This window comes from Pithys albifrons, chromosome 9 (genome assembly GCF_047495875.1).
Source record: "Pithys albifrons albifrons isolate INPA30051 chromosome 9, PitAlb_v1, whole genome shotgun sequence".
Taxonomy (NCBI): Eukaryota; Metazoa; Chordata; class Aves; order Passeriformes; family Thamnophilidae; genus Pithys; species Pithys albifrons.
This window is the reverse complement of record NC_092466.1, coordinates 32,416,195-32,442,713: the sequence shown is the minus strand read 5'-3', so window position 1 is coordinate 32,442,713 and position 26,519 is coordinate 32,416,195.

Here is a 26,519-nt window from a genome sequence, read left to right as displayed (position 1 = left end):
AAGAGCAGCTGACAGAGAAAAATCCTTACCCCTGCTCCTCTGCCATGACATCTGTAAAGCACACACAGATCAAAACCTGAATGCTCTTCACAGGAAAGTCATCAGTGTTTTCACCCTTTTGCTGTTATTAATCATTAATCCATAATTCATTATTATCTTAGGAGAGAGTTTCATATCTGCAGCTGTGCTCCATACCTTGTAGTTTGGCTTTGCAGAATAAATGCTTAAGGGAAGAGAACCAGATCTCTTAAAATCCTCCAAAATTTAACAGTCTTTCATAATGACATAATTTCCTATTTCTCAACAAGCATTACACAAATAGATTTTCGTTGAAAGCTGATCAACACAGATTTCCAATTAACCTATTCAAGCTGAATACCCAAGTACTTCGAGATCCTCATGCAGAGTCTTGTTTTTAGGAGATTATTCAAACAGGCTTTCAGGCTGTACTCCCACACTAGTCCTGTTTACTGACTCTATGCTAAGGGATAAATAAGTTCAAAACACAGAACGTGTTAAAAAACTCTGCTCCAGAAAAGATGCCTATAAGTATTTTTGTAGTGATGGATCATTTTTCATATCCTATTTTTTTAAACAGTTGCCATGAACTTCCTGTCATTTTCACAGCATTTTGCCTTCAGATTTGAGAAACTACAGGGAAAGGAGAAATTGTGTGTATATAGAAAAATATTTGTATGTATATACATATATACATTTCTGATAGCTCTGAGGAATCCTTTCACTGTCAAACATTCCTTGCAGGTTCTATAAGAGAAACACTCCCAGAAAATAAACTAATCCAGTTTGTTTCATTTCATTTCTCTGGAAAAATACATTTATTCATTACACAATCAGTTTATTGAGTGCTTAGGAAGGTGCAAGATTCATAAACAAGCAGCTCCACATACACTTGCTATTTGTCCTTTGTCTCCTCAGTGTGACTCAGTGATAAATCATAAAAACTCATCCAAAAGAAAAACACAGTCTGTATTCTCGTTCAGCTTTTAGCTTTTCTGCTGAAACTGATGACAGGGACACTTGAGGAAATTGCTTCTCTTAAGTGAATTTTTATATGCTACAGTGCTAGGAAATAAAATCTACACTAGTTCCTCTGGTGTGTCCAACTCGAGCTGGGATGCAGAGAAAGTTCTCAGACAATTGGAATCAAGACACCTTAATTATCTGCCTCAGCCGTCACAGAGTACATAGATGCTAAAAATCTGGTTATTTGACTCTAACACTACTTAAGAACTGCAGATACTAAGATTTCATACACATGGAAGATGATGTCTGATAAGGAAATCAGCTTAGATATTAAAAGCTGCAAACGAGAAGCCAGTGCCAGCTGTTTCTGTTGATATCCCATGTGAATGAGTTTTTTATTTCAGTTCAGAGAAGTCAACTGAGAGCCCTGAGTGGAGGCGAGAAATCTTTTTATGGCAGGAGATTAGCACTGAAACATTTAACCATTAAATCATATCATTAGGGGAAATAATTAGCCACTTCACACGGACAAGCTAAGTATCAAAAGGCAGTTTATGAACTGTTTTAAAACATTTTGTTGGAATGAATGGGAAGCACCAGAATAAAGAGAGCAACCACATTTTATTTCCATGCTTAGTGGAAGTTTAAAAGGACCATGAAATAAAGTTTCACTGGGGGTCTAACTCAGTGTTCTAGAGAGGAGTTATGTTTGCTCAATCCACTACAAACAGTCAGAAATAACAGAAATAACATCCAGATTGTGGCATATTTCAAACAGTAGAACCAGTTCTAACTCTAAAACAACATACAAACTTAGTATTTCGTTCCCACAAATGTAGGGCTTACCTACCTTCATGTGTAGAGGAAATTCACACCAAAAAAAATAAAACATTAGAGGCTTGTAATTTTCAAACTTTTTCTCAGTATTTTTAAACACTTTAGAAAAAAAAGGGAAATTAACTTCCCCCTCAAACTCATGTCTGTTTACCATAATTGCAATACCTTTCATTTATATTGTTGTTACTGTATTTTGTTACTGTGGGGTTTTTTATGTTTTGGGGATTTTTTTGGTTGGTTGGTTGGTTGTTGGGTTGTTTGTGCACTGTAAAATCTTATCTCCTGGCTTCTTGCAATGTATTAGTCAAAATTCTATGTTGCCACTCACCCAGCATCATCATGACTATGTAAAGCTTTAATGAAAAATCAGGCCTGCTTGCAGGAAGTCATTCATCTTTATCTCTAAAACTGTACTTGGCTGTCATCTCCAAAAATTTCTGTGCAGCATTAAAAATAATGCAATAGCACAGTAACAGGGAAATTGCTTTTTTTCTAAATGCCTCATTACTGATATTGCTAGTATTGTATAACTACATCTGATACAAAAGGTATCTCAAGGGTAGTTTTAGGAACACAAGTGATAAATAATTTTGTCCTCATTTATCTAACAAGGAACTCATACAGATTTCCATATTCATAAGCCATTAAAAGTATTACCAAATGCCATATTCTTTGCTTGCCTCATGATAACATGGAAGTCATCATTATAGGTGTCCAGAAACTTCCATTTTCAACAGCAGTAAGAACTTGCTTCCCACCTCCCATCAGCTACATTGTGTTGCAGCAGCAAGTGTACTTATTGCAAGTCAAGGCCTGCAAAAAGGTGATGAAACCACTTCAGTTTCATTAAATGCACCAAATGTTGCCTTTATTCAATACTTACTAATATATGAAGAGAAATAATAAAGCCTTGGTAACTAGTCATGTATCAGTAGAAACAATGCTGTAAATGAAAGGGCTGGAGATGAAATCTTGGTTTTCTCACCACACTTGCCTGGTTCCACAATGAGAACTGATCCTCCCAATGCACTGCTTATTATCTTAGCAAGCAAAGGTGAGCAGGGAACGGATTCAGAACATTTACTCTGTTCTACTACTTGTACAACCTATTCCACTAAAAGGACATATATGAAGACAGACACAGTGTTCAGTCTGTGTGTGAACAGAACAGCTTGGACAGTGTGGTTATCCTTGCCTGGCTCTGCTGTGCAGTGCTGTGGCAATACAGAGATGGCAATACCTACATCCATCCTCTGCACTCCAGCCTGTGGATCCTGGTACACCTCGGGCATAACAGTCCAGTTTACACTTCTAGAACTCATTAACACCAGTAGGAACACTCTCCAGTGAAAAGTTCATTAACCAAAGTTTAAAAGACTAAGATTGGAAATTACTATCACAACTTCTTTAAACCAAGCACTTAAGGAAATCTGGACATGTCTGGAATTGCTTCCCAGGGGAGGTGGTTCTTTTCCATATATTGCAGCCCTTTGCTTACATCAGATACTCAAAACAATTATTCCTTTCTTAAAACACAGCAAAACAGAACAAAATTACTTCTTAAGATACTTCAAAATTATCTATCCTACTCATGCACTTAATTTCATATATACTACAGTGCAGCATTACCCACTGAAAAGTCCTGTGCTCGCTAATTATTGCACGATACAATAAAGTTGTGACAAACACTAAAGGTGCAGAGGTACATAAACATGAAAGTCTTCAGTACTGTATAACTGTCACTTAAACACTACAGAGCAATCATTTCTCTTTTTAATAAAAACATTGCTTTATTTCACCAAAACTACTTCAAGAGATTTTAGAATACTCCAACTTAATGTACCTTAGCACTGTAATTCTTTCAGATTTTCTATTACACACTTAATAAACAACATATATTGTTGGCTCTATATAGATGACTTTATATTTCCATTACAAAAAAGAAGGAACAGAGAAAGGAAAGGCTGAATGGTTGTGCCAAAGCATGTGGCAAAGCATTTTAAAACTATCTGAACAATTTAACTACCTATTTCTCAAACTTAAGAAATAGATATGTATTATTTTATGGGGAATGGATTTTTAACTGTACAGTATTAGGAAAAATGGGCAATTTGTAAGTATTACCTAAAACTGGTATGTATCCAGTTGTATGAATTCACTGTTTCTTGCAGAGAAATCACCTTAACAATGCCACTAAGTTAAAAGAGAATGACTAAACAGGCACCTGATGTGAGGAATATGGTCTGTACTTGTCTTCAGACTCAAAGGAGAGTTGCCTGCTACCTTCTTTAAGCAGAGATCATTTAAAGAACATGTTCCTGAGCCAGTGTCTTCACCAGGCATCAGCAGCAGAACACAGTGCTGTGAGAGGAAAACTTCAGGCAGGATTTCTGGTCTTGTGTTGTGGTTTAAGCCCAGCCAGACACTAAGCACCACACAGCCACTTCCAGCAGAAGTAAAGTCAGCATTAAAATCAATTCAGTTCCCAAATGGTTTTGAAGTTGAACTGGACAATGTGCTGATAATAATAGACTATCAATACTATCCTAAATTAAGCATCTGGGTTGGCTGGACCTCTCCATTTTGTTATGAGTTATGATTTGTGTTGTGAGTAGAAAGGAGACAGAAACATTTCCAAAGTAATGATGTAAGTGAAGTATTTCTACAACATACTAGACTCTGTGTAGTACTTTGGGGGTCTATATGGAATTTTTTACATTGGAAACTGCAGCAGAGCAGTCCATCCTTACTCCTGCACTAGTTGGTACCTCCCCAAAGATATGCTCTGCACAATGTTGAAACTTTGCCTTCAGTTTGGAGCATAAAGGAACAATTACTCTATTTCCTCTCCTTTAGCAAAGGTGGTTTTATTTATTTAGGGATTTTTTTTAATTTAAAAAAATAATAGACTGTAGGTAGCAATTCTCATTGGAATGGCTGTATCCCATTCCATTCTGGTGAGAGGCACAGGCTGGAGCATTCTGCAGTACAGAGCAAGGACCACAGGAACTGTAACCTGTAGTGCTACTAAGGTGCTAAAGAGCTTATGTTGCAGCAGAACATAAAATATCTCCAAAGCAGACATTTATATTACCATAAAATGCCTTTTTGCCAAGTCAAAATTACAAGAAATATTTAGGAGAAAATAATGTAGTACAGGTACATACTTCTTGTGCTCTGCCTGGTCCTCTGAGCTCTGCTGAGGTTGGAGGCAGCCAAAGTTCCAGCCTCATTCACCCCAGTAGGCCAGACAGAGCTGTGCAAACATCCAGGCAAGCAAACCTTAATGTGTGAGATATGGAGAAAATACAAAGAAAATTTAGACCTGAAATAGGCACCATGTTGTTTGAGGCGTAAATTTAGGACCCAGCCTAAGGAAACATATTTTAGTGGAATTGCATAGACCAAGACCTACGATTTGGGGAGGTTTTTCCCCCTCCCATTCTATACTAATGCCAGAAATGGACTTCTGCTTGTGAAGGACACAGAAGAGTGCTAGAGATTCCTATGAAGAACCTGTCAAAGATTAAAGATTTGATTTACATCCCACAAAGGGACCAATATTTGAGAGTCCTTATATGAGGAAACACCATGTTACACCCCTGTTTAGAGGCTCTGTTTTGTCCACATCACTGCTATTGCTTTATGTTATGGTCCACACTAGATACATAAAAATAAACCTTTTAATATCCTATTCATTTCACAGCTGGCAGCTTGTGATCAGTCAATAAATGTCCTTATAATTCCAAATTCACACAGTAAAACATTTAATTCAACATAATCTGTTGAAAGATAAGTTACAACTAAAATTATTCTGGTAAATCCACAGATAGCTCTCAGAGCAGGATATTCCCTGCCTTTCTAATTTGGAATGAAAGCTACGGGGTGCTCTCAGTGGCAACTGCCAAGTGCTAATTGTTTCTCAAAATACCTGTTTGGGGTATCTGAAGAGGCTCCCAGAGATGGGCCCTTCAGGTGCATTTCAGATTCTGTGCCTTTTCTCACTTCCAAACCTCAGTTGCTTCACAATGTAACCACAGTAGTGTTTCAATAAGTACTTTCTTTACTGACTCCATTCAAATGGAGTGAATTATTTTCCCCCACCCTAACAAGTTTGCCCTGTAAAAATTTAATTTCTTACCTCCTGTGTCCTAATGCAGTAGTATAAATTGATGCAATTTGTGATTAGTTTCCAAGGTCTGGAAATCACTTATATTTCCAAGATTAAATTACAATGTCTTGAATTCTGCTCCCTTATGCCTTCAGGTAACATTTCAGATGTAGCTGGTGATCACAAGGTCTCTAAATATTTTTCCATGTCAAGTTCCAAGTACAAAAAAAAGACAATATAAGATCAGATTCAAAACAGCTACAATGAGTAGGTTTTAACAGTACAGGGTATTTTGTAATTTAATTTAGAACCATTATTCTGTCTGTATTGATAAAAAGGCACAGCACCTTTGGAACTGTCTAAAAGGTTGTATTAGCCTTTAAAGGAGTATTTTATCATTATTGATTCACCAGCTCCCAGGAGCACTATATTACTGAAGTACTGGTGCTTTTCAGACATTCACTTGGTAAAGATGACTTTGATTCATGAAATTTTCATATTTTCTTTATGTTTAGGAGGGTGGGGAAAGAAAGCAGGATGCTAGGGAGGCACAATGATCAATACCACAGGCAAGGGGCAACCCAACATACTTGCACCCTTTTAATCTGTTTGTGTTTGGTACCCCATCAGCAAGGCTGAATCACGAGTTAGAGAAGTTTTTTTCTTAAGCTTTGTATGAAAAGACCACACAACAACAAAACACCTTCCTCTAGACTTCATAAAAAATACATTGGATATTTTTGCTAAATCTGCTTTCTTATTGTTTCTGATGTATCTTGTTGCCTTCCCCAATTCATAGGCACATGGATTCGCAGGAATTTCAACTTTTAAAGGCAAGAAGACAATCATTCATTAAGGGACAGGGGGGCAGGAGAAGGAATATTTTGATTAGGAAAACTATTGGTGTTGTACCTTGCAAACAATATCTCAGCACTCAGTGTTCCACTATGCTTTTGGAGCCGAGTTTCTTGGAAAAACCCTGTCTCCCACGGTGGATAACTTTGTACATGTTTGCCATTGAACTCCCTGACCAGGTGCTGACTTGAATGACTCGATCATTCTGAACACCCTCTTCTCATCTTCCTTACCCAAGTGCTGACACCTACATGTCAGTCCTGCAATAACACCATCTATTTAGAAACTTTACCCTGAGTTCACACTATCCACCCCTCCAAACGTGCGTCTCTGTGTCTATCACTACAATACACAGTTAAACCAGAGCACTAGAACCAGCACAGCTCAAACTCCTGGGGGAACAGAGAACTTCCTGAGTGGGATTTCTGTTAAGAGAGAAGGTTATCTGAACCATTTTCTCAGACAAAAACGAAGAGGAAAATAGCCTTACAATTTTATGCATATACATTAAGAAAGCCATAACCACCTCCATGAAGCACATTCTGTCAAAGTGGCTTCCTGAGAAACAATCACTGTGCTGCAAACACTGCACTGGGATCCGCCAGGCTGGAACTGTGGAGCGCCACTGAGGGGAGTTTTATGCCCGACTATTGCCGTACATTATGGAACCATCTGGCTGTCTGTGGAGTGTGGACAAAGCAGCAGGTTAAGCTATTGGACAGAAACATCAATGCAGTGTGCTGGAATGCTTTGCTGCTGAAATCATTTGGTAACCGACCCACTTGATATTCAAGAGACTGAGCTCACATACAGGAGGAACAGAGAAGAACAAATATGAATCAAGCTGTTAAGCTTTGAATTTGTTCCCCTTAAGGCAGAACAGCACCAAAACTATAATTACAATAAATTATATAATAAATGCAAATATTTCTCCTGAACCACGCTATTTAAGATTTCAATCATCTATTTTTAAAGCATTTTAACAAGTAAACTGCACCAGATTCCTGCAATGCCAGTTCATTTTTAGCAGCAAATAGATCGTGCAGCCAGCACAACCACAGGCGCGCACACACAGACTCCAGGACAAGGTCCAAGGGTGCCTGATGCTACTACAATTTCCTGAAGGTAGTTTAGAAAAATGCAAAATGGTTTATACTGAAAATTAGGGTTAAGTATACAGCAGTTTTTTAAGGCGGAGATGTTTGAAGATCAGCATCTCTACCCATGCTAACAGAGCAGGATGCCTTCAGCACCAGTGTGTGTCATGGTGCTCCAACACATCTGACCCTACACACAGGTGGGGATCCCACAGCATGGGCAAATCCTTCATTTAAAAAACAAATGAAAACCGACCCAGTTTAATTTCATTTCAACAGCCTTTCCTCTCTAACACTGACTTTTATGTCACTTTTCCATGTTGAATCAAACTATTAGAAATATGCTTTGATATTTTCATTATCTATGTAGTTTTCAATGTACTTCTATATTTTCATACAAGTGTCTTTATTATAAGATCCCATGGGGTAGTTCTATTTTGCTGCATTTTTACTTTTTATAATACTTGTATTTTTACTCTTTTTTTGTTCTTCTACAACTATCTGAAAGCATGTTTGTGGTGCTTGTTTAGAATGCACCAGCTTACAGTAGATGCAATCTCTTATCTTTTCTGTTTCTCCACTTCCTCAGCCTGTATCTATTCACCCATATGCCTTGCCTAGAGACAGCGACACATGCACCTGACTCCCATGTAAATCACCCAGGATGTTTAGGAAAATTGCTCTTGCTGCAAAACTCACCTAAGATGACTCCTCCTCAGCCTCTGTGACAGAAGGCTGTGGCCACATTTCCCTTGCTCAGTAATGACACAGCCTGACACCTGCCCAGACTCTCCCACTGCATCCAGGCCCTTTGCTGGTGCTGCTTTCGGTGACTGTTCCCGATGTCTTCACCATGTCCCTCTGGGCCTTGCTTTTCAACCACGAGTTCTGTGCTGGACTTCGACAAAACTCATTTAAAATAAAAGAAACAGAATTAACTTTTTTGATGAATATCACTGTTGCATCAACATTAAAAAAAAAACAAACACAAAAAACTCCACACCACAAACCCACCAGACCCCTCAGTTGGTCTTCAACTCTATGTCTGAGAAGACACAGAGTCAAGGAGGAGAAACAGTCAAAAATAGGATGCATGAACTGCTCTGTTTTAAGATGTTATTGGTACACCTGAGTACCACTCATTTGTGGTATGTAATGCTTAGATTGTCTTGACTGTTAGCCACCAAATCAAATGCAATATTTTAAATTTCTATTTTACCCCATCATTTATTAATTTACTTCATTTTTTTTGTTAATTTGTAACTCCATTTGGGCTACAATACTGGCTGTTAATGCAAATGCTGGATTGAGGTGACCCACAACAGGACAACTCCTTAAAGCTCACTCTCAGGGTCATGCACAAGAAAGGGGAAGGTCAATTCCTGACCAGCACATGTGAAACCTGCTTTCTGAATGCACCAATACACCCAGTTATGCAGATGGTTCAATTATAAGTATTTTTAATATGCACCAGTGACAGTTCTTATCTGTAAGTAACCAAGCAACAGCCCTGAGAGAAAAACACAAACAAGAGGCAGGGGGAGATGGATTGTTTCACCTAAATTTTGATACAACTGCATTTTGTACAGCTGGATGTGGCTGAGAAATCCTCAGAGCATTAAAGAAGGGGTTTTTCCACTGAGATGTTGTGATCTTACAGTTAACATTATGCATGGCTTTGAAATGAACTGTCACTAGCAGCATAAAGCTCTGGGTGCATCAATTATTAAAATTAATGACAGCATTGTTACTCAAATAAATCACAACATGAATGAGAACAAAACAGCATTTCAATAGCTTGGTGTTTTCTTTCAAAACTAAAGTAGGCTCATGTCTGCTATATGGAAATTCAATTTTTAATGATACTTATGTGATTCCTAATAACCTTATGGTATCTTTTCATTGGTTTATTCAAGAAAAGTTGTAAAATCTTGAATAGAAATTAATTTCCAACTCCCATTACCCTACAAACCAACATTTTCACCTGTTAGCAGTGCCTCATTGAGACTGTTATTAACTACCTAAAGCAAATATACACCAATTTAATTGGTTAGCAGAAAGCACAGTTGTACATTCCTAATTCAGATGTACATAATGAGATGATAAAATCACCTTTATAATTAAATTACGTTTCGGGGGTTTTAGTATCAATTTTCCATTTAAGAGCCAAACAAGGATCTGTATTTTGATAATGACAATGTCATTATTCTGAAAGAGGAAAAAACACCTCCAAGCCAAAGAAGCAAAACCCCCACCGGTGAGTTTCAGCATCCCAGGTGAGACAGAATCAAGCCAGCAAATGTCAAATACATCTAGAATTTAGGAAACTGCAGATCTATACCCAAGTTTTCTGATTAGTCACTTGGCCTTAAGAAAAATTTCATTAAAAATTTTCCTGAGTTATTCCCAAAACACAACACCAGAATTTTGACCTGCACTTTTATCACTCATATTTAGACAGGCTGACTAAAAGCTACTTACCTATATAAGAGAAAAATAGCTTTAACGTGCCTTTGTTTTCCTCTGTGTTGACATATGTTTTTCTGATGCTCAGTGAACTGCATCCCAAGTTGCCTGTAAATTAAAATTCACTATTTATTCTGATATGAAAAGGCGTTAGAGAGGAGTGTATGAAATGCTTTTTTGACCCACATTCAACTGCCCCAAATTATTAATTACAGAATGTGTGCAGTCATATGTCATGTTACAGATTTGAAGATAAGTGGCAGTCAGGTTAATTTAAAAAACCAGCAAGGGAAAGTAAAGAGACTGTCCTTTTAAAGGTTACATGTTAATCACAACTGAGTGAATGAAGAATTTGTCTCCCAAGACAAGCAGTGAGCTCCTCTGATTTGGGAGATCTCAGTCTGTTCCTTCCTAAGGCCATCCTCACTGAGGAGAGTTTGGCTACCACAGCTAAAGCCACTCCCAGAGATTTCCTTCCAACATCCATCAGACAGGCAGACACACCCAGAAACTGCAGAATTATCCTCATCTGAAACAGGTTGGCAGAGCAGCAGATATGCAACTTTTACACATTTCCTCTCAGGATCCTGCACAACTCCCACAGCAGCTGCTCTCGTACCCCCCAACTACGATGGGTGGGAGAAAACATTGCATGTGTGGGTGGAGTGATAAATTTAAGTCAGCTTCTTCCCTGACTTATATGAAGCAACTACCTTAGGCCTCTGGTCTTGTCTTTGCCAGCACAGCTATGCAACTTTCCAAAACCTGGAGCCAGCAGACTCTACTTGGTTTTACTCAGCAGATCCAGTTAAATATTTCCTCCCAGTCCTATGCATGCTGGAACAGAAAATCCTTTTCAAAACAACATAAATTAATTTTTTTTAGTGGAGGCAAAGCCTTCTAATGTAACTATAGATTGTTTTCTTTTAGGTAAGGGATTGACTGCTGACATCTTATTCCCTCAGGGTATCAGAGGAACATCAGAAAATGCCTGTAGTCCACTGCAACTAGGAGAAAGTCTCCAAAGCATTTTGGTTTGCTGCAGAGCTTTGGGCATTTTCTTGCACTGGCATTGTCTGTTAACAACACTCAAGTGTTTACTAGACAGCAGCTTACACTGAGTAACTTTATTTCCTCCCACCCTATTTTGTACCTCACTGCCAAATAGTAACACTAACACTCATTAGGTAAACTAGGGCAGTACAGAACATTTTTGAATTATAAAACAGTTCCCAATACTTCAGTGTAGTGTGAGATTTTCTGCTGAGCAGGGCACACAGTAAAGGAGGTATGCACACACAGGTGAGGTTGCAAAAAGGAAGGTGTACCATATAAACTATAAACTGAAATGTACTCCAGGGAATGAACATCCCTGTGTTAAAAAAGAGAAGTTTAACACTACATTATCACTCTGGATAGCTATTATATTAGAGCAATTAGAGTCTTAAGAGCATTCACATGACAAATACTCTCAAGGGTCTCTGATACCCTAGACAATGATCAATTTTTTTAATATTCAGCATAGCAAGGATTACAATCATCTGTACTTGTGTTCAAAGTTAATTCTCTGTGCAAACTGGAGTCTGAGGGGAGAGGAGAAGCTAATTAATATAAATTACAGAGGCAAGTGACAGGACTGTTGAATTCTTACCCCTGCAAGGGGAAACAGACACCCTGAACCAAAGGAAGTCAATTAAACATGAAAGACAATCTGAATTAATGGATACCCCTGTTGTAGATGCTTACTGAGTCAAAAAAAGACAAACTGATAAACTGATGTACCGAGGGATGCCTTTGTTTTGTGCTTTGTAAGCAATTACAAGTAAACCTTGTCAATGCGCTAAGTCAGGAGAGAGCCAAGTGTGACCAAGTGAGGGGAAGAGGCTCCCAGAGATTAATGGAGCATGTCACACCCTCTGCCCTGCACTGGATACTCCTCCAGTTACAGGCACCATTCTCCTTCGACTTGGACCAGGTGGAGAAGGAGTTTCTGTTTGTCTGTAGTGTACAACCCACACACATGAACAGGGCAGGACTGTGTGGGCAGAGGGGAACACTCAGCACGTGGGAGCTGCTTATTGACACAACATTCATTATCTCTGTAGTGTGTGCTGCCATAAATAAACACCACACCTTGTGAAAGGGGGCTAGTTAACCTTGTCATTATCTCCAGATGATATCAGAACTTAAGAGCAAAGCTACTACTGGACTGCAAAAGGGCATCAGGTGACAGTCACAGTGGGAAAGCAGAGGGATAAATAAAGGCAATTGCCCTGGAAGGACATCCCTTAAACCTCCAGCCAACTTCTAAACTATTTGTGGCAAGAGAGACCATTCACACTTCTGCATAGTTCCACTGATTAAAATAAACACTGCTGATATTTGAAAAGTAAAGGAGTGATTTCCACACAGCAAGATCACTTCTCTTGGTGAAAAGTAGAACCACCCAGGTCTCAACACAATCATTCTGGACTCTCTTCTAGATATTTGCAATATACGCCATGACAAAAATGCAGTTTTCTCTTTCTCATTACTTAAATCAGAGAGTAAAAAGATATGTCAAAAATCTGTATAAATTAACAATCACAAAGTTGGAGTTTTGATTAAAAACATTATTCTCCTGCTTTTAAACCTTTTTGATAATGAAATGAAAGATTAAATCATTGATTTTATAACTCATGCTATGGAACATACTTAAAATATAGTACTTGAATTTGCATCAACATTCAAATTGTTCTTATTAAACACGTTAGGTACACACTGATATTATTACTCAAAATGTTATTCTAAATATCCACAAAAAAGTTCAGTTTGCTAAGATACTGATAGCATGGTCAGTACATGAGGCTGCACCCAAATCTTACCATGGCCCAGCAAGCCCAGAGATGATCCCTGGAGGGTCCAAGTCCTGGTTCAGAACAACAGAATGTATATTCCTGATGCCAAGAGCTCCCACCTGCTGGAGACAGCACTGCACTGCTAGAACCCTGCCCATGCCCATGTTCATTCAGGCTTGGTTGGGATCCCTAAGCAGCACATGGAATTTGGATCTAGAGAGCCTTCAAAGCAAATTCTATTGTTGGGAAGCGCCAAAATATTTGGCCAACTCCACTCCTTGAACCATGACCCAAGCTTCAGGCACAGCCTGTATCGATGCCAACAGCCCTCCTGCTGCCCAGTTCCCGCCTGGCAGAGCACACTCCTGCAGCTCCTGCTGTGGAGGAGGTGGCAGAGCACAGCCCTGCTCTGCCCAGGCAGGAAAGCAAAGAGAAAGGACGGAGAACACCCTCAAAGGGCAAGCAGGGACACACAACTTCAGGCAAACACATCTTCCTCAGCAGAGCTACAGGACATTTTTCTTCCTGCTGTTGCTGAGCTGACTGATAAAAGCATCCTGAACTAACTTCATTTCAACTCATGCAATGGTTGACAGGCAAATTATTTTAAAAACAGCATAGGTGAGCTTCACTTGAAAGACACAAAGCTGCTATTGGAACCCTAAGGACTGCAAGGAAAAAAACAACACCCCATAAAAAAATCTACCAAAACCCAGAAAAAGCAAAATAAAAACTCACATGCAGCCAAACAAAAAGTCCCCCAAGTGAACCAGGAAAAAATGCAGATGAACCATTCACTGCTGCAGTGTCAGTCACTCCTGTACCAGCCATAAATACACTAAGATAAATCCAAAGACCCCATTACTGGGCTGCACAAAATCTAGTGTATCAATGGCATGGTGTATTAATCCAGAACTGTAATAGCATTAACTTAGAAAGTCTGTATATTTCCCACTGATAGTGGTCAATACATTTACAATTCACACTGCCACATTTCAATTAAATTATCTTACAGTAAATGTACTAAAACCTCCATTACTTGATGGCATTTCAATTTCAGCTTTCAAATGCTCAGACTCACTTGTGAAAGGTAAGCTTGGAAAACAGTGCCACCTAATGCTAAAGAGCATAAAAATAGCATAAAAATAAAAATTAATAACTTTATTATGTTGTGAATTTTTTACACTTATTTTCCTCACAATTCCGTAATATTGTGAGGAAAATAGCTTAAATAAAATTTTTAAATGCATCTGTCAAAATGACATAACAGATTTGGAAAGCAGCATTGCTAGTTCAAAAATATCTTTTATGAAAGTAAGAATGTCTAATTCAGGTGAGTGAGAAGTACTTGTGCTTGAACAGCAAATTCTCAAACTACTGTGTTACCTTGACATGGTTTGAGAGCAGTAGCAAACCTAAGGAGGTGAGCCAAACTAGATCCATTCCTAATCAGTAAAAAATAAAAGATGACAAATAACATTATCTACAGATCATATTGAACAGCTCTGAAGAAGATGCAGAATAGTGCTGTCATTAGCCACAATTTATAAAAACACAATCTGCAGTAAAGCTTTGAAGACCATTCCATGGTGTTCCCCATCAGCTTGGTACAGTATGTGCTTTTAAGTGCTCTCTTACCAAAATTCCTGATGCAGAAGCAAAATAAGGAAGATGTTAATCAACAGAGAAAGAAACAGGATGAACATTTTCTAGGACAAGTTCCTGGGCATCCATCAGCTTTGTGCAGTGTGGAGGGAGGGCTTTCCCCTCAGTGCATTCCACCAGAAAGCCTCCCAAGGCTGGTTTGACAGAGCAATGAGGGGTGTGCACAACTGACAAGACTGCCCTTGTTTTCCATAAGCTAAACTTTGCATTAAGAGCTTACATGCACATAAACATTACCCTGACTGAGACAGAGGCACTACAGTAGTGACATAACGCCAAAGTTCACTGCAAGTTTAATCAACACGAGAGAGCAAGGAAAGCTGCTGCTTTATAGTCTCAAGTCATTCACATATTAAAATTCAGCCCAGAATATTACAGAAATTCATGGTGAACTGAATAAATGTATTAAAGTTGCAATGTGTTAATTCAAACTACATGAACAGAGCACTTGCATGAATTTTTAGCCATTGGGCTTTTAACCCATTGTTCCATTTCAGATTGTGAGAAAAATGCCATTTCATTTAGAAATGCAAACACTATTCAAAATCATATTCAAATAAAGAACATGTACTTAATGACTTTGCTGCCAAGTCATTAAAGTGTTCGAGATTCTTTCCAAGGATACCTAATTTTTGATTTTAATCCTTCCACTGCTTATTGTATACAACAACACTCTCCTCCAAGCTCATCTGGTGAGAGGTTGTTTTGTTTTTTTCCCCAGTTATCCTTTGCTAAAATACCAGAAATGTAATTTCTCCCTTTTTTCAGTATCTGTTACAGGACTAACCCAAAGATAATAAAAAGGACCATGAGCACAGCCACTGTATCATAACCCTGTTAGGGGCAATACTTTCACAGCAAAAAGCTGATAGTTCCACACGAGATTAATCTGATCTTACTTGACAATTAGACCTATAATCTTCAGCAGGCCCTGCTAGGGAGATCAAGAATGGATGTGGATCAAGAAGTGTCATTCTTCATTTCTTGTAACTGCTATAGAATGCAGTAGTACATTTATTAATTGTGTGGGGCTTGAACGATGTTGCTTTTCTTTTTGAGGTAAATACCACTCTGGATTTAATACTTTTATATATTTTCTCTCTTTTGTAAATAAACTCTAAATATTTTACAAGGGTTGTAATGAGAGGACAAAGGGGAATAACTTTAAACTGAAAGAGGGTAGATTTAGATTGATACTAGGGAGAAATTCTTGGCTGTGAGGGTGGGCAGGCCCTGGCACAGTTGCCCAGAGCAGCTGTGGCTGCCCCATCCCTGGAAGTGTCCAAGGCCAAACTGGAGGGGCTTTGAGGCACCTGGTCTAATGGAAGGTGTCCCTTCCCACAGCAGTGGGGGTGGAACTAGATGCTCATTAAAGGTCCTCCAACCCAAACCATTTTATGAATAAGGAAATGCTTTGGAGGCTCAAGGTACATGCTTACCTTTGAAACCCAAAATGTCCTACAAACATCACACCAAAAAGCAGACATGGCTAAACCATGGCTAAATCACTGAGGAGGCATCTGTCAGAAAACTGGAGTTTCTCCAAAAGAGGACACAGGATCTGGCAGGCTAGATGTAAGAACACAGGCAAAGGAAAAGAACACAGAAAGTGCTTTAAGATCAGCTTGTAAGACTAATAAAACCTAGTAATATATCCTTCTTCAAACATGTAAAGAACAGAACACCTTTCTAGGAATCTGTAGAAGCAGCTAATGTTTAAGGTATAAAAGGAGGGCTCAGGGACATGATATTATTGCATTTTTTATAAAAACGCCAAACAAACAAAATCACAACTGTTTTGGTTAATTTTCAATTCAATTTTTACTATTAGACAGCTTAAAGATATTCCCTTACAGAATGCCCTCACAGTATAAAGCATGTCGTAGTATTTTTCTGCCCCCTTCAAACCAAAGGGCTGCTGGAAGACATTATAATAGGAGATAGGAACTTTGAACACTCCAAACAGTAACAAGTCACTGGGCACAGATGGTTCTCACCTGTGACCTTCTGGACAGAGCTACAGTGAAACACCTGACCAGCTGACTGTGCTGTGAAGCCTCTTGCTTAAAAGTGCCCAAGCACAAGTCACACATAAGGGATCCATCTTGAAAAACAATTCAGGAGAGAAACAAGTGTAAACTAATGCTCAGTAATGCCTGTAGATGGAGAAATGCTAGAAACTGCTATCAGGGTAATTTTAACGTTTGAGCACATAGATGGGTGTGATATATTGGGAAAGAGTCAGCATGGACTGTGTAAAAGAAGTCACACCACACAAATCTATGGGAATCCTCTGAAGGAGTTGGGAGGCATATAGTGAGAGAATACTCAGTTGATGCAGTATTCCAAAGAAGCTACAAAAAATTAAGTTGCCCTGACTGGAAAGAAGAACAGAAGGAAGTATTTACATGACTAAATAACCAGTTTCCATTTATAAGTAGTTATAAGTAAAAACCAGAGTAAATTGCAGTAAGTAAAAGGATCTTCAATTTCTTTCCTTTTTCTTTTCTTGTGCAGTTCAGCAATTTACCAGTGATTCTGACATGAGTTCTTATCTTCCCAAATCCCACTGTTGTAGCAACATGGATTTTTGCTAAAACCTCAGATTCCTACACAGTGAACTTCTTTAACTTTCTTTTAGGGGACCCCAGATTTCCAATCCTACCTTTCCTTTATGGTCTCCAAAGGTTTATTCCTCATATCTACATAGTCCCAATGCTCAGACAGACTTCCAAGTAATTGCACCAAAGCAAATGTTTGCAAAAGAACTTACTTTGTGATAAAAGACCTACCTCTCCCACCACAGTTCAGAACAAAACTGTCCAAATCCTTATGCTACTATTCCAGAATATGACTTTTAAACAAAAGCAGCTGCAAAAGGTGCAATTCTGCTTTAAACTTCCTCACAAGGCTGTTTACCTGGATAGATACAGAAATGTCTGTCTGCAAGTCAGCAGAATTCACCCAGCTTTCTCCTTGTAAGATAATGAACTGGTCACAGGACAGGGATTTTCTGCAAACAATGTCACCACAGTGAATCACAAGATGAAAGAGGGGAGAAAGAAGCCTGTTTGGTTTCTCTCTCAAATGTTCTGTGATGGCATGACTGCACAAATTAGTAATGGCATTAATCAAAGCATGTTTATTTTCCTCTCTGTCATATAAAAAGTGAATAACCCCACATACAATGTTTGGTTTAGTTCCTGTGCAGTATCTACCTAAAAGAACATGATGAATGAAATGGTTTTAACAGTTCTGCAGCAAAGGCAGCTTTACACTATTCACCTCTGGGTACAGTGTGTACTTTACACATGAATAGATTTTGCAATATAAAAATACACATTAACATGGTGAACCTTGGTCCAAGTTCCATATAGTAGAAAGTGTATGCAGGTTTGCTTGTCTTTCTATAGAAAAAATAGTATACATTATTCTGGTGGTTCATGGCAATTTTAAAATATATTACCCCTAATACACCGTGTTCCATTATGAATCATCAGAGGAAGAGTGTTTTGATGATGTATGTCACAGTTTACAGGCTCTCCTGATGAGGCAGATAATACACTGATGTAATGCATTCCAGGGATTTAGCAGGAAAAAAAATTCAGTTTTGTTCTCTTTAGATGATTACACATGGACATAGGCTATGCTCAATTCACCCCTGCTGATATCAGAATTTACAAAACTAGATATCCAACAATGTCATGGTGGCAGGAAAGGATAAAGACCATGTCTAGCAAATACATAATCAGCATGTTTATTTCCCTTGCATCTTTGCATGACCTGATCTATGAGTTACAAGAGGGAGCCCTGATTCCCATCTCCCTTCAGCAGCAGCACAATTGTTACAGCTCAACATAGCACATGATGCAAGTGCACAATACCTTCCCACAGGCATTCATGTGAGCTTGGTACAGTCACCTGAGGGGAGAACCAAGGAATTAAAGCATTGCAATACTGCAGCCTGAACCAAAGGGAAAGATAAGCTCTATTGTCAACTTGCCTCCCTAACACTTCTTTAAGATCTATTCTGAAGAGATGAAATTAGCTTCAGGTACAAGGAAGATGGGGAACATGAAGAGGATGGAATTTCAGACTCTGCTCTGTTGCCTTCCCAGCTAAAAGGAAAAGGAACCCTTGACTTTTACCACAGTACAATTTCCTTTCATAAATCTTTTACAAGCTGGTAAACAATCAAATAAATAATGTTCTGGGTAAGCACAATTTGCATCACTCTACAGTCAAAAGCAAGACTGTAGCTCCTTCAGAACACAGAAGTACTCTGTAAAGGACTTGAAGATTCCAATTTAGTTCACTCTGATTAAGAGCTTGGTGTGACACAGTTTTCTGACACTCAGGATATCCACTCATCTGCATTCAGTTGTTTGCAGAGTTATTCCTTTGCTGCATCTTCCTGCACAGCCCTAGGGACTGCTCTGTGAAGCCACAGTGCTTGTTTCACCCAGGGATGGCTGTCCCACAGCTGCTCCACATTCAGAGTGAGCTCAGAATGCTGACAGCATGAAAACATCAGGGAACAAGCAGCTCCCTTGTTAAGCAGAGGTTTCCAACTCTCACGTTAGTGCCACTGGTGTGACCAGGCAAAATCAGATGCAGATTGCAAGTGGGACACACAGGGGATGAGGATCATTAGGCTGCATCTCCCACCGTGCCTCAGCACTAACTCACACATTCCCAAAGGCAGCTTCCCTGCAATTCCCCAACAAAATATATGGGATGCAGATGTTAGTCTTGCACATCAGGTCCTGCAGCAGATGAGAAGCTGAAGCACTACTTGTAGCTGAGAAATGTGCTGTCTCCTCAGTTGAACACTGAGCTGTGGGTCTGTCCTCATCACATCTGCCTGTGAGAGTCCAGCTTGCCCCATCCCATGATGTAGACAGGCAGTGTCTCTTCATTCATGTCATGGCAGCCTCTGTCCCCAGCTACCTCCCAAAGACATCAGACTCATTTTAATAATTATATAAACACTATCAGAAGTATAAACCTATTTAAATCTCATTTCAGATCAGAGAAATATTTGCTCACCATTTTAAGTCCCTAGTCCTGGTACAACCACCCAAGGCACAAATACTGACACATTTTATACCATGGGGCATTAAAAACAGATTCTGCTTTTTGATCATTGCACTTAATCTGTCAAATTTGCATTATTAAGCAACAGTAACACATGACAGACTCCTAAATGCCCATCTAGTACACCGTTCTCACTATCTGACACAGTATCAACTAAAAATGGTCATTACAAATTCGTTATTGAGTAATTAGCCATGGAGCAATTCATGTTGCACCCATTTCCTACCCACAATACGTGGCTTTTTCAGAAGCTGATTCTGATTTAAGCCTTGACAAGATTGCACTGTCTTCAGGAGCTGTCATGAAAAGCAGTTCCTGTGCTCTGTTCCTTTGTGCACAGAAGTAACAAGAGAACAGCACAGCTGCTGTTGATAACTAAGGAGAATTTTGACTCAAGCTAAATGGGAAAGCCTTTATGACTACTTTGGGTATCAGACATCTACAGAGGTAAAACAAAACAAAAAGCAATGAGTAACAGGGAGATGATCCGACACTGTTTGGCTAAAACAGTGCTAAGATTATACTTTCATTATTCTACTCTGGTAACAATTTCTATATCATTCTTCCTCTTGTCTTTCAGATGAAGAGAGACTATTCTATTGTTGAGATGCACAAAGCCCCACTGAATGACCCCACAGCAGCACATATAAGTACTAAATCAACACCAAGCCACTAGTCTTGGTCAGATGAAGTACTCCCAGTAATTCAGAACCCCATTCCCCAGGCTGTACTGGGAGTGTGTTCAGCATCTCCACCATTCTACCTTGCCACTTTCCTATGGTGTCTCTTCTACTTCTTTGAGAATGACATTCCTATTCCATTTAATGAGGCACATACCCAAGCACAGCAATCAGTACTTTGTGCACACATCCACAGTAAATGATTTCTAGGATCAACATGTCATCTTAATAGAACTGCCTAGCAGAGAGCTAAATACATCCTTGCTCATTTTTCAGAGTGATTATGTCGTATCTCAGATAATTTTATCACTAATGATTCACTTCTAGTCAGAAAGGCAGGAATTTCAGCAGGAATTCAGTTCAGTGGTAACAGAACAAACTTGATCTGAAATTTTTCATGCTTTGGGCCTGCTTGATTTAAACCTCAGTAGGTCTCATACAGAAAAAGGACACACAGAGGATAACTAACTCAGCTTCTCAGAACTACCTCCAGCTTAAATGTTCTTCTTTCTCATTAGAAAGCTCATCAGAATCCATAAATGGAAGTTGATCTGTGAGCAGAGCTTGCTCCACAGTAACAGGTAAGTATCTGCAAACAAAACTGAGTTTTATGTCAGTGCTGTCTCCACCACAACCTCCAAGACCAAACTGCTCAGTGTGGTTATGAAGACTGCACTGGAGCCAGCCCCTTCCCCAGAGGATGCAGGTGTGCCTAAAGCCCCCTCCATGAACGCTGGTCAGTCTGCTGTCTGCGCTGTTCTGTGAGGCTGCACTCAGCCATAGCTTTATCTTGTGCATTACACTGCTCTCAAAGGTTTTGTTTCCCTTCAGAGTCTTTACAGATCTCCAGTCTGCAGTTAGAGTTCCTCTCATCCCTTTACTGATAGAAAAGCCAATTTAGAGGAGTTCTTTATCCCTGAATCCTCACAGTTAGACACACTACAAACTGATCGTAGTGAAATACTTCCCTATCTCTGAGTTCACTGATACCATTTACCAGACACACTCACAAATTTTTGTGAACTTTCCAGATGCAAAGGAGAACAACAACTACTAATCACAACACCAGAAGGTTTTCAACAGCTTTCCACATTGTCACAGTAAGAAGCAGCTGTAAACTCTAAGTGAGCCCCCCATGTACTGTATCACCAGTCCCATGGAGTTGGAACAAACAGTGTTGTATTTCCATGACATATCCTTTACTTTCAAAAACAAGCAACGAGTTTAAGAGAGAGGGGATTTATTATATCACACAGAGCAATGGAGATGAAACAAGAGAGATAAAATTTCACACACACACTCAGGAATGCCAGGCACTGCAATAGGTTACCCAGAGAGGTTCTGCAGTTTCCATAACACTTCTAGCAGTAGATTGGACTAGAGCTCCATGGAAGTCCCTCCCAAACTGAGTTATCCTATGACCTTACAATGCAACAAAACCAAATTTATTTCTCTTTTTTTATGGAATGTTTGCTCTCTATTCTTATATATACAACACAACTTTTTTTCAGTGATAGTCATCGATGGTTTCATTCTATTGCCATAAATAAAACAAATATTCACAAAAAACCCAAATGAAATCATCGAATGGTTGGAATACAGCTTTTGGAGACAAATATGTCATCTACAATAAGCAGGAAGAAAGGAAGAAGCAGAGTCTGGAGTAGCAATGTACTCAGGTAAATATATTTGAAATCTAAATATCTGTGCTCAGTTGTCACGCATCATTTACAGACTGGCAGAAAGTGCAGCAGTCTTGATTTTCCACCAAGGCATCTCTTACATTGCCAGTTAAGCAGGGGGGGCAAAGGGGAATTTCAGATAAATCTGATGGAAATAGATGTGCAGACTTCATACTGAGCTGAGGTGTTTTTTTTCCTGTAAACAACACTAAAAGTGAAAAAGAGAGCAAGAGACTAGTTGCTTTTTCATTATTATTTGGACAGAAGCAGTTAAGTGAGAGAAGAAAGTGAGACAGGTCTTTACTCAATGTTTCCTCTCTCTCAATTGTAAGTGGAATTAATGAATTACAGTCCTCCCAGCTGACTTTATTTTCCCTCCTCAATACCTTAGTCTTTCTCCAGACTGGTGTGCTGCTCTTGCCATTTTCAAGGCATGTTCTGCAAGAAACTGTTGCTTACTCAGCTGGATAAAAGCCTCTTCATGTTCACTGAGAGGACAAATCCAAATCTCTAACTATAGGACAAGCTATCCTGAAGAAACACCCAGAATACATTTTCAGCAAAGCCAGGAATAGGGCTATGACAAGCAGCAAACACAACATTACATAAACATCTTTTAGATGCCTGGAAGAAAAAAAGACAGTAGGAAGTTTTACCTTAGTCTACCCTCCTGATACTGTAAATAAAGCTGGTTCCACTGCCTCAGGATGGAAAGGGGCAAAAAAAAAATCTGCATTTCAGGTGGTGGCATACCCTCGACACCCAAAGTCCTAAATCAGGAGTTTACTTACTTGCTTTTGGCACAGAGGGATATACAGGACTCAGCTAAACACAGAGTGGGAACACTGCCTTGTTCCCTGATAGTTTTCCCTCAATTCTGTGATTGGGGTGAGGTATTCCACTCATCCTGATCCCTGACTTAACATGGAAGGGGAGAAAACAGATTAAAAAAAACTATCCATCCTGGAACTGGAGAAGTTTTTACAGCTGACAGATCCTGGACAGGAACTGTCCGAGGCTGTGACAGCTGAAATGTAACACGGTCTATACAGCAGTTAGTGCAGACCCACTAACCTCTTGGTTTCAGTAACAGCAGCACCTAAAGTGACTGAGCATGCCCTCAGATCCTCTTTGAAAAGACTGCTAGCCCCAGGCACAAGCCCATTGATGTTTTCTCTGCTTTTGCTGCATTCAAGCCTACACAGCTAAGCCAGCATCAAGGTCTGCAAGGTCAAGAGAAAAAGTACCAAACTGTGCTGTTATTCTGGAAATATCCACTTCAAAAGTTGTTTCTTACATTTCTTTTAAAGACTGTACTTTACTCCAGCTCTGTAAGCAGTCACAGGGTCAGGCAGGTACTCACAAGGAAAGACAGACCTGAATGACCTCTAGAAACTCTCACCAAACCAAAAGGATGCTCAATCAAACAAACATGGCTCAAAATCCTTTTCAGGTGACTCAATACTTTTTCAGTAGACTCTGTAAAACTAATACTGATTCACCATTCAGAATCTTGATATAGGATCCAGGTTTATCAGATTATTTTAGAAAAATAAATTAATTGAAAAAACAATGGCAAATTATGTGGCTGGCTTGTAAATGGATTAGAGCAGCAACAGTGCTGAAATATTTTGCTCCAGCATATTTTACAACAGCTGTAATAAACACATGGAAAACGTGTCTGAAGTAGAAGTAGCATCTTTCACTAGACCAACCACCATTCCTGGAAAAGGCAGACACTATTCCAGATATAAAAGCCCTTTTCATGCCAGAAGTAGAAGAAACAGTTTCCAAGGTACACAAGTTTAGCAGCACTGCTCAAAGTTTAGGTACTGACTAAAACATTTTTTAAAGAAAGGAGAATTTAAAACAGACAAACAAATCCCAGAAAAAATACAGCTTAAGACTACTGAGAACTTAAATCCGACCTTGCTGCAGGAGTATTTCTTGCAGAGTAAAATAACATGGATAAATTTAAGAGAGTCTAGATACAATAACCAGGTTATCTTGCTTTTCAGCAGAGGACATAACAAAGGCAATTGTGTTCTCAGAAGGACGCACATTAGATGTTTCTTTTGGTAGGAATAGTAGTTCCAAAACCCTTTCAAAATTCTACATAAACAGCTCCCCTTTGCACAACCACTGCATCTGTAGGTAAACAGAAAACCCATTCTAATTTGGGCAAAACATAATTTACAATTTTTTCTACTTCAGCTGAAATTTTTAGTTTGCCATTAGAACATGACTGGTTTCTGAGCTCTACTCAAGGGCCTGTACTGTCCCTTCCAATTCTTTTTCCTCTTCTCCTTATCTACATAAACTGCAGTTAACATCTTTTTGCAAAAGAATCAATGGGTCTGATACACACAGCAACCCGTTGCTGCAAACTAAAATAGTCCCTGCCTCATCTGAGAGAATATATTTACAAAACAGAAAGTAAAATATATGTAATTTTTAGTTCTATTATGTAAGAATTATTGTGGTTCCTTTTACAAACTCTTGGCTGCATTAGGGAAATATCAATACCTTTCTATCATTTTTAATGATGTTGCAGGGTCAGCTGAAGCTAATGAAGTTGCACCCTGGATTAATTCAGACCAATTAAGACAGCAAATTAACTGAAGGCTTTTCACTCTTGCACAAGATCACCAAACATCTGTGTAAGCTTCAACTACTGTGTGCCCCACCTTTCTGCCAGAACTGCAGCCCCACAGCAGTGCTGGTTGAAGAAAACACATGTGTGTGCCTGAGCTGGTGCTGAAGCAGCTGAGAATCCAGAGGATCCTCAGGGAATTCAGGTTGGAATGCAACTCCTATCTCCAGGCACTGCAGGGGGACCAGCAACCCTGAACTGGATGCACGTAACAGTCTCAGCCATAACTACTACACCCATCAGGGCTGCCTGTTCACAGCCCCAGAAGGGTCACAAAGATGATGCACATGGATCCCCTCTCCATTCCCTGTGGCCCTGCAGGGCACTGCCATGAACACCATCCATTTCTCTCTGATCCTTTTACATGAGCTTTTACCCAGCTGACCTAACTCTCACCTCATTCAAGTCAAGGAGACTTGGACACTTAAATGCTGATGACTTTTCCCTTTTACCTGTAAGAGCATTCAGGATTTCACAGAACTCCTCAGCGGTACTACCCACTGCCTGGAACCTGGGGCACTGCAGGTGTATCCCCTTGGCTTCTCCCTGCCCTTCTGCAGAGACATCCTGCCCTGCCTGTGCCTCCAGACACTGCTCACACACTGATGGGAAGCATCACTGCCTCTCTCAAGCACAACCCACCCACCACGCTCTGCAGAACATTTTCTTAATTGATACAACTTGTGGATGATTTATATTTTCATGTCTTTTAGCAAGACAAGTAAAGCTGTTCAGAGGGACAAAAACCAACAAAATCAAATCAGAATGTGAGAACAGGTAGAATTTTAAAAGGCTGATTTGAAAAGCTGCATCATACAGTCAGCCTCCATAACAACTGCTTTTACTTGAAACATTTCGAGTTAATTTTCAATGAATTTTAATTCTCATTACCAACTGTTTCTGATCCAGGGTGTTCTGTGATTTTTTGAGTTTTTTCCTTTTTTTCCTTCTGATGGACATTGCCATGAGAACTGCAGTGAAATGCATTCCTCCTACACCGGTAATAAGGTACATATTCGATTTTAAATTATAAAAGGCAACACTTTTTTTGGCATTGTTACTTTTAGTAACACAAATCAGGCCAGCTGGAGATGTTATCTCTACCCTGGAGAGTCTTGTGCAATGTTTTAAATTGTAAAGGGAAATAAGTGATTCTCGCTTTTATGACAACACAATTCACAGTGACTTCTCCTGGTATTATTTTTCTGGGAATTGCTGCACACTGCAGACTAACATAGACTTCTATGAGCACCTTGAGAGAAATATGCATTTAAAAGTTTATTTAGGCAAGGTAAAAGATTACACTGAGAAGAATACATTAGCATATACTAAGCAGAATAGAGCCAGGTCTCCACTCTGGCTTCATTTTCCTCATGTGTAAGTGGACAAGTTATTTTAAAATTCCTACTTCCAATTGGATGCAAATTCCTAATCTTCACATTCCAGTCAAGCCCAAAAGACAGAAACACAAATTCTTTTGTGAGAATAACTGAAAACAGTTCTTCCTGGGCACCATGAGTGACAACCTGAGTGACATAACTGTAACTGGGGTTTA